The sequence below is a fragment of the Marmota flaviventris genome, chromosome 14 (assembly GCF_047511675.1).
Source record: "Marmota flaviventris isolate mMarFla1 chromosome 14, mMarFla1.hap1, whole genome shotgun sequence".
NCBI lineage: Eukaryota > Metazoa > Chordata > Mammalia > Rodentia > Sciuridae > Marmota > Marmota flaviventris.
Genome location: NC_092511.1, coordinates 84,091,058 through 84,101,077, shown reverse-complemented (window position 1 = coordinate 84,101,077; position 10,020 = coordinate 84,091,058).

Below are 10,020 nucleotides of genomic sequence, written 5' to 3'. Positions count from 1 at the left end.
GCTGGGCGTGGCCGGGCGGCAGGCATGCAGGTCCACCCGGCGGCCTCTTGGCTCCAGCTGCTGGATGTCAAGGCCCAACGCTGGGCCCAGACCTAACTGCTTGGGCTGCTGCAGAGACTGAGGCCTCACTTCCCCATGGAGAACCAAAGACAGTGGTCAATAGTGAGGCCTGGAGTGAGGACCAGGCGCTGCCCCGGAGCACTGGGCCTGGAGTGAGGACCATCAGGTGGACCTCCGACTCCACCCACTCTCTATCCAGGAAGAGGAAGCAGGGATCCCCACCTGGGGCCACCACAGAGGAAGAAAGAGGGGCAGCCCCTGGCAGACACCATGCCCAGTGAGGTAAGCCAGACACAGAAAGGGGACCACCCTGAGGTGTGAAGACAGAGAGCAGAGGGGAGGTCCCCAGAGGCCGGAGGGCTGGGGCAGGCGTGGGAACAGCACTGGTCAGAGGCTGAGAAACTTCAGTTAGAAAAAGGAGAGGCCCATGGAGCAGCAGGTGGCTGAATCACAACGTATGCATTTTGAAAACTGCTGGAGGGTAGCTCAAGGTTAAGTGCCCCCCCCAGGCACACAGAGTTCGTGGACCAGGTGCAGCGGCACCCACCTAGAGCCCCCGCTACGCAGGAACTGAGGCAGGAGGAGGGAGCTTGAGACCAGCTCGGCAAATGAGCAAGATTCCATCTCAGAGTGAAAAATAAGGAGGGCTGGGGATGTGCTCAGTGGTAAGCACCTGAGCTCAGCTCCCAGTGCTAGAGACAAAGGGGTGCGTGAGGTGCTGCTACGGCGTAAACTCCATTCAGTCCTTCCCCACACACGAGTTTTAAAATGTCATGCTGCACACCAAATACATACATTTTTATGTTTTGATTTTAATAAAACAAAAGAACTCATTTCTATTCTTTTGGGCTAATTCCATCTGGATTCAATGAAGGGAAAAAAATCAGAATGGAATAAGTCCTGGTGGTCCACATATAACACTTCTCCTTGTGGGGATTTGTGTGACACATCAGCATATTAAAAGCTTTGAGAAGTCATGCAGATAAAGCGGTGTAATTGGTTTAAGTTTGTGGAAACCAAGGTTTCACGTTAGCTCTAGAATGCTTTCCTTGAGCAACACGTTCTGGGCGACTTTGGAAATCACCACTTGCACACGCCACAATTTGAGAGCTGGTTCTGACTGTCTTTTCATCCGCCTCTGTCCCTAAATCCCTCTCCCTGTGGCTCCGTGACTTCTTTGCACATAGTGGGTCTTCAATAAATATTTGCAGAATGGTGGGCAGGGGGTGGAGGATGGGCCTACGGAGTCTAAATGAATGAGAGATACCCGGGAAAGCTTGGGCTGCGCTGGTGACCGTCACAGTCAGTGGGCAGGCCTGGGTGGCCCCAGGAAGCCGAGGTGCAGTGAGGAGGAAGTCGGGAGGGATCTCCCTGGAGCTCAGCCTTCCAGGTCCAGCCCCCGTGTAACCTCACCTGCCTTCAACTGTGGCCAGTGCAGCACCTGAGCAAGGCATCACTGTCACCTGGAGTGGCACACCCTACTTTTTCAAAGGCAGGGGTACAACCCATAGCTTCAGTGCTGACCCCACAAAGCAGCCTGCGCATGGCCAGAGCCACCATACAGGGCTGCTCTGGACTCAGACGTCGGCTCAGGGACATCTCAGGATCACTGATGGGCCTCTGGATTGGGGGGGCTTGCCGACTTTCAGATTAGGCCAGGTCTGGAGTCACTACCTAAGGCCTGGTGGCTTCCAGTCCTGCAATGAGCTCCTTTGATAAAAAGAACGTCCCTCTTTGCATCCCCCTCCCACTCACTGTCACCTCAGGGTGGCCCAGAGTTGCCTCACATTCACCAACGTCCTAACACCCATCTCCCAGGCTCATCTCCAGAGGAGCCCACGGCGGAGAATCTGCTGTCACCAGCACTTTGATCTCGAGCCACGACAGGAGGGGAGCCCTTCCTTTTGTTCTCTGCTCTCTGTTCTTTTGTTCCGTTTGGTTTTTCCTTTGAGAGTAAGTGACTGTATCAGAATAAATCCAGTCTTTTCTGGAGGCCCCAGGATCTCTTTCAGACCAAGCAGACACCCGTGTCATTGTTTTGGGGGATGACTGACAATCAGGCTCAGCTACATAATTAGTGGGTCCCAGGGCAGATGGAAAGTGGGGCTCCTCGTTCAAAACCTATCAAGAATAACAGGACAGTGAGCCAGGGCACTGGACCCAGCCGCTCCCCGAGGCCCCCACACCCACGAGGCTGTGCCCGTGTCTGATCACCAGACAGGAGGACGGAGGGCATGGGGAGCTGCCAGGGCACCATCCTGCCCACTGCGGTCTCTGGAGGCCCATGGTTCTCCTGATTCCCAAGGTCTTGGCTTTGCTGACTCTGACAAATATCAGAACCCTAAACCAGGGGCCCAGCGTAGGCTGAGCCATCACAGCCCAAACCGATGGCCAGAAACGCCTCCAACCACCCCTGCATTTTGATTCAATCAAACGCAGAGTCTTGGGCTGAACGCTTCCTCCCCCGCTGGCCTTCTTTAATTTTGCACACGGGTATTTTAATGAAAATACAGTCCTCCCATCTGGGCTTCAGCTTCCCTCCACCAGTCAAAAGGTTTGCCAAGCACCTGGTTCATAAGGAGGCGTTACACTGACAGCAGCCTGGGGTCCTCGGCCAAAGAGACGAGCTCCATCCAGGAGGAACTCGTGGGAACGGGCCTTCCTGTCTCACCGCTTCAGGCTGTGATGAGGGCCAGCCAGTGCCGCTCCCCAAGTTGGAGCCAAGTGCAGACCATGCTTACGCTCTGATGGACACACTTTGAAGCTACCTTTGAAAGCACACCTGGATCAGGATTGGCCTCCCAGCTGGGCTCTGTGCTCAGTCACACGACGACTCCACTGCGCATGCGACATCTGAACTGCACTATCAGAGAGATCTCAACCGTGGCCCCGCTCATGGGCACCCTGGACGGCGGCATGTCATTCCCAAGGGTAGCTTTCTGGAAATAGCCTTTTAAGTCCAGTGGGGAACACCAAGGGCACGAGAAATAAGGTGCGTCTCTGGCCTCAGACACCCTGGGTTCTTGCAGGCATTTAGCGAGGGCCTAGACTCCTAGGGAACGTAGGAAGAAAGTTCCAGATCTGTGCTGGGCCCAGCAGTGGGAACTTGATCACAACAAGTCTGCACATCCCAGGGGCGACTTTGAAGATAAAAGCATTGGGATCAGTGATGCATTCTAATGTGCTCGATCTCCTTGCTGCGTAATAATATCTCCTGTGCATCCCATGATAATGAAGATGGGCTTTGGCCTGCAGGCTGTGCCTTTTTAAAACACCTCCTACTGAGAAGCTATAGCTTTCAAATAAGCCACCAGCACAATGGAACTGGAGCAAGAGGACTGATCTGAACACATTCACCAGGGGACAGTCCCATGAAGCTCAGACAGGCACATGCAGTGGCCTTCCAAGGAGCCACTTGCTACCAACACTGACGCCATTTCAAGGAGCTGGTGGCTTTCTGTCACAGGCTGTGTTGGCAGGAGAAGTTAAAGCTCTAGAAAAAAAAAAAAAAACAGAGAAGAAAACTAGAACAAAACTTAGACTAGGAGCCTTATTTCTTTTTAGAGCAAGTGATCCTCTCACAACAAATGTGGCGATTTCCAAAGTCCCAGGAGCCTCTGTGTCAGGTCTTGCTTCTCGAGACCAGTGCTGGCACCTTACAAAGCCCAGGGCAGCCATGTCTAGCTCTGACACCGTCCCTCAGGGCTTGGGCATCGGGCAGGTGTGGGCGGACTACTAACCACGGCCAAGGCCCACGCTCCAGCCTGCGTTGCAAGCTAGCCTGAAGGCAGTGTGAAGAGCACGGAACCAAGGCCTGAGTGACCCTTCCTGTCAGGAGATGACATTTGACGTGAGCCACCTTTGCCTGTGACCCCACCCACCTCATCGACACAAAAGCAGTACAGGTCACAGGGGACCCTACGCCCCCCAGACAGCTCTGGAGAGAGGGCCACAGGCAGGGTCAGCACCCCCCTGCACAGCTGCCAGGTGGCCTTGCGGAGAGGGCCAGACTGTGAGTACAGGCAGGGCCCAGGCCAGTGTACTAGTCCACATGACTGGGACAGAAATGAATCACTCAAGTAAAAAGGAATTAGTAGCCAGCAACTGGCTGTGGGCTGCCCCCCATCCCATCTCACAGTCTCAAGTGTCCCCTTCCAGCTTCCCATCCAGGCTACTCTAAGCCAGTTCTGGGTAGAGAGGGAAGGCCTGAGAAGCTCACGGTCAGGGGTAGCCTGAGCAGAGCCCCAAGGGGTCACAGCACCCACTGACCCAAGGGGGCTCCATAGAATGCTCCAGGGGCCGCTTCTGAAGGACACGTTCCTTCCCATCACACACGGTCAACGGCATCTGGCAGACGACAGGGAGGCATCTCAGGAAAGGGATCCCTTTCCCAGTTGGCACAAAGGTGCTCATGGGACTTTGGCCACTGAGGACGAGGCAGCGTTTCCGCATAATAGCAGAGAAGCAGCACAGCACCTCAGACAGGGTGGGGCTCGCAGGGGGTGGGGAACACAGTCGTCTCCACGTGAGCCAGGGCAGAGACGTTCCTTAGGAAATCAGTTCAGCCCACAGTAGACGGATCCAAAGCAAAGCTCCAGGCAACTCGCAGGAGAGGAGGTTCACGCCCTCACACATAAGACAGAAAGCAGTGTCCACCACGGTCACAGGGACTGAGACCCATCGTCTTCCGACTCCGCCATCCTCAGCATGTGACCTTGTTCAAGTCCTGTGTCCCACCATCACAACCACATTCCTCGCAGAGGGGAGGAGGGAGGCTAAGGGGACCCATCACCCTGCTAAGCCACATCTCCAGAACCCCACCCACCTCCCCTCACCCTCACCCTCACCATGGCGCCAGCTGCAAGGGCAACTGGGAATGAAGTGGCACCAGTCCCATGGGCCCTCTTGCAGCCCTGGCGCCCGCCCAACGTGTCCCTCCCAGTCCCCTCCAGCCTAAACCTCATCTCCCCATCCTTGATGCCCAGACTGGCCACAGCCAAATGAGGAGGAGCAGATCTGTAGGCAAAGCACAGCTGGGGACCAGGTCTCCTTTTTTCCATTAGCCAAGCAAAATTTGGGCCTGGGCAATTTAGATGAGACAGAATCAACCAAAAGTAAAACTAAGAAGAGATATTTTACTAATCCAAATGCTTCCATGTGAGCTTAGTTCTTGAAGCAATTACATGCACTCTGCAGGCAGGACCTCAGAGTCTGCTAGAGGGACGCAGGGCTGCCCAGGGTCACACTGGTAGGGTTGGCAGTGAGACCCCCGGGACATCTGGACGTCACAGCCTGTGCCTCATAGTTAAAGTCAAAACTCCATTGCAATAATTAATGAGAACTTATTCCTTCTCCCACGGTGGTATGACCATGGCCATAGCGTCCCAGCACATGGAGCCCCCCGCTGGCACCATCAGAACCCCTGTTGAAGATTTAACTTCTCTGTAGAAAAGTCAGGGCCCACGAGGCCAGTTTCCCTCTCCCTCCTGAGGTCAATTGGTATCTCAATGTCTTGCTGTCAATTTGGCGGCTTAAACGTGAAGGGAATGTTTCCGTGAAGTCCGGGTTGGTTCCCACCTCCGGAGCTACTCGGGGAAAACACTGCCTCCCCCAGGGTTTCCACACAGCCCGGGCTTGGCTTTGAACTTCCAGACCCCCCTTTCCTTCTGTAGCCGCCCCCGGCCTCCTTAGCCTGCAGGTGGTAGACCTGGGGAAGGACAGGTTGACAAAGTCCGGCTCCTCCCCAAGGTCCACAGCCAGCAGCCCCTGCCCTCTGGAGTCTGAGTCCTTGTCCTTCCCACCCCACAAAACTGAAGTGACGATGGATTCAACACTCTTGAACTGCAAGCCCCTGCGTGCCAAACCTGCATCCTGAAACCCTCTGTCCACGTGCTCCCTGGGGACTCAGCATGTCAGGGGCAAGAGCCCTCGTCCTTTCCAGGGCCACAGGGCCCATGGCAGGGCCCTCCTTCCCACCTGCTTAACTCTGGGGCTTTCAACCCACTCGTGGTCTCCTTCCTGTGTCCCCACCTGCCCTCCTGGTGTCCTGTTCCTTGTGCTCAGCCCCTGCCCTGCCCAGTTGCCTCTCGGTGGTGGCGCAGGCCGGGCCCTCCCCCTCCAAGCTCTCGCCCCGGTCCTGCCCACCAGGTGCACCCAGGCTCCTGGAGCCACCCACCTCCCCTTCTCCAGTGGCAAAGGCACCTGTCTCACAGTGGCCTCTCCCAGAGAAACTGGGGAGGACGGGGCTCAGGGGCGAGGCTGGCCCACAACAGAGCTGCCTACTCCGTCAGGAAGCCAGCGCTGGTTCTGTGGGTGAGGCAAAGGTGTCTGCGAGGCTCGCAGGTGGAAGGGCAAGGGAAGGTCTCCCTGGGGAGGGGTCGAGGCTGCAGAACACCTGGAGGGAGGTGCTACTGGAGGACAGCCAGCCCCTCACACCCATAAGTCAGGCTCCCCCGGAAACAGTCAACAGACTCCATGGATCAGAAGGGATTTATTATGGGAACTGGCCCACACGATTATGGGGACAGAGATGTCACCAGCTGTAGTCTGCGAGCTGAGACCAGGAAGGCTGGTGATGTGACTTGTGTCAAGCCCCGAGGCCTTTGGGTAAAAGGCCACTGTCACAGCTGAAGCAGAGGGAGCGTTTGCTCCCCCTCTGTCCTTTGTCCTGTTTGGGCCTCCTCAGATGGACGGTGCCTGCCACAGTGGTGAGGCATCTCTTTACTCAGATGCCTCTCCCAAATGTTCTAAGAGGTGACTATAAAGCCACCAAATCCCGGAAGAACTCAGACTCTGCAAGCAGCTGGCTGTCTTTGACCTTACTGAGCCCGCGGTGGCTTTTCTGTCCTCCTTGTGAACTCCTCTGCTGACACTGCAGATCTGAGGTTCACCCTGTGCCCTGGGCGCCACCCCTGCTGCCTGCCATTACCAGGACCACGGCAGAAGGGCGTCCTGAGATGTCCTCAACGAGCACCAGGGGGCGCCCTGAGACACCCTCCATGCACACACTTGGCCATCTCCAAGTTGATGGACACACAGAGGTGAAAGCCCCATAAGGGAGTGCTGGGCAGGCTGACCCACCAGCAGCTTTGTGGCCAGACTTAGGTGGACAGAAAGATTTCCTTCAGGTCATTTCTATTTTATCTCATACTTTCCTGACTTCCCAATCCAAAGATCTACCTTATCTGTATTTCCTAGAGATAAAATCCCAACTGATTTGGAAAATGCTATTGTTTGGATCTGGAAGGTTCTATAAGGGCCCATGTGCTAAAGTCTTTTCCCCAGAGAGGCACTGTTGGGAGGAGGTAGAGCCTTTAAGAGGCGGGACCTAGAGAGAGGTCTTCAGGTCATTGGGGGCGTGCCTTTGAAGGGGACTTCCTTTTTTTTGCTTCCCACTGTGAGGTAAATGGTTTTGCTCTGCCTTGAGGTGCCACCGCAGGCCCAAAGCCTCAGGACCAGCCATTCATGGACTAAAGCCTCCAAAACCATAAGCCCAAAATAAACCTTTTTTCTTGATAAGTTGATTGTCTCAGGTTTTATTACAGTAAGATAAAGCTGACTCTGAAATTATTCTTCTAGGCAGGATGAAGCCCCTGTTTCTCTGAGACTTCGGCTTGTCCATGTGTCCAGCTTGTCCATGTGTCCCTTCCCTGATTTACTTTTCTTCTTCTGATAAATCTTTTTTCTCAGCTCTTAAGCCCCTCACCTGCCTGACATCTTTTATTCCCTTAACAAGAAACACTGTTGGGATCAGTCGGCAGAGGGTGACCACAGCAGGAACTCTGGAGCCCAGCTGCTGGAGGTCACCAGCCCTGCTCCTTGCTCACTGTGTGTCCTGAGACACGTGACTGGACTCCTCTGTGCCTCAGTTTCATAGATGGCAGGGCCTACCTCACAGATGTGTGTGGGAAGAAGTGTGTAAAGTCTGAGAATGTGCCTGGCCTGAGCCAGAACCACGTCAGTGCTGGCTGCTACTGTCAACCACGCCCCTGAATAAACAGGAAGGTCCCAAGGACGAGCCAGATGTTGGCCTCAGGAGCTCATCCTTACCCAAAAGAGACTGACAAGAGAAGAAACAGCCTCATACAAGTCAGTGAAGGGACCTCAGGAGAAGACCATAGTCTCGGGAATCCTGGCACACGCCAAGGAGGAGTGGCATAAGGAGACGGCGGGGACTATTTTCTGTCCATTGCTGTGTCAGATTACTCCGAAGCTTGGAAGCCTCAACAACAATAAAGGTTTGTCTCACAGAGTTAGGACTGCGGGAGGGACTTTGCTGGGTGTTTCTAGACCCAGGTGTCTCTTTGGGTCACAGCAATCCCCTGAAGGCTGGCCGGGCCAGGAGAAGCCCCTCCAGCCTGGCTCTTCCTGGATGTTGGCAGGGGCTCCAGTTCTTCACAGGTGGACCTCTCCACGCGGGCAGCTGGAGTGTCCTCAAGAGATGGCAGCTGCTCCCCTCCCAGCAGATTGTCCGTGAGAAACATGGTCAAAGAGGTAGTGTCTCGTCTGAGTCACTCGTCACACTGTCCTTCAGTGATCTGAGTCACACACATCAGCCTGGAAGACAAGGACCATTGTGCCTTTGGAGGGCACCACAGCGGCAGGATGGAAAGCACGGTGCAGTGCCAGGCCTCCCCAGGATTGGAAAGGGAGGCTGGGAGCACAGGGGAGACCCTGGGCCCAGAGGCCTGTTGCCACCCACAGGACATGGGACTGACCCAGGGGGAATTTATACACTGTCTTAAGTAAACTAAGCTATTGCCAAACACGGGGAGCTGACCAAATAGGGGAGCAGGAAGAAGAGGGGCAACAGTCTCCTCTGGAGCCCGAGGTGTCTCCCTCCAGCTGCAGGAGCAGGCACCTCTGTGTGAGAGCAGCCTTCCTGTGCCGTCAGCCGTGAGACCTCTTCACTGTGGCTCTCTGGGTCCCTGCCTTTGGGCTGTGGCCGAGATGGAATCCCTCACCCAGCATACCCCAGGGGGCTCTCCTGCACTGCCTGGCTTCCTTGCACTAAGTCAAGGTCACTGTGATGAGCTCTGACCAGAGAAGCACATTGACAGTGACTCCAGACAGAGGAGCTCCCGAGTGACTCTGCAGCCTCCCTTCCCCACCAAAGAAGCCAAGGAAGCCATTTGTCCTGGAGCACACAGCCTACGTAAAAGGGAGCCCGACTGCCCTGGGCCCAGGCTGCGGGGAGCAGAGTGCCCCCTGTTGGACAGAACGTTGTAGCCAGGGATTGGTCTGCTAAGCTGTTGAGATAAAAAGACCGTGGCTGCAGCCAAACACCATAATGTGTCAGAAGGGATCTTTCATTACCCTAAGAATCTTCTGTGCAAAGTGATCTATTTAAAGCACAGGCCTGATTGTACCGTGTCCCCGCTGGACACTTAGTGCTCCTGAGCCTGGCCCCAGCCCTCCCTAGCACACTTGTGCCATGTCCTCCGCCCTCCCACCCCGTGCCCATCCCTGCCCACCCAGCTCTCTTCCTTCCTCAGAGCCATCTTGGGCACCATCAGCTCTGCCTGGAACTCCTACCCTCCCGCAGCACCCTCTGGGTCTCACATGCTAGGTTCCCGACTGTCATCCACCCCACCATCTGAGGACATCAAGAATCTCCTTGTTGCTGACTTTCAAAGCTCCCTCTGTCCACCTTTGCCATTGAGATTAAATGGTGGTCAATTCTGAATGGCTAAGGGGACGGTTGTTTCTCCACCAGGAGGCGATTCCCAAGAAGAGGCTTGCATTCTGGGTCCTGGCTCCCCGCCTGGCCTGCGAGTAAAGCTGGCCATTTGTGAGTGGAGGGTGCAGATGTCACAAGGCCATTCTCCCCACTGTGCACTGCAGGCGGTTTCCAGGCTCCCCCAGCCCCTGTACCAGGGCCGGGTGGTGCACCCAGCACCACAGGGAGTCTTGGAGCTTGGTTAGAGTCCAGGGGAGGAAAGGAGCCCCTGGCCCCAGGGA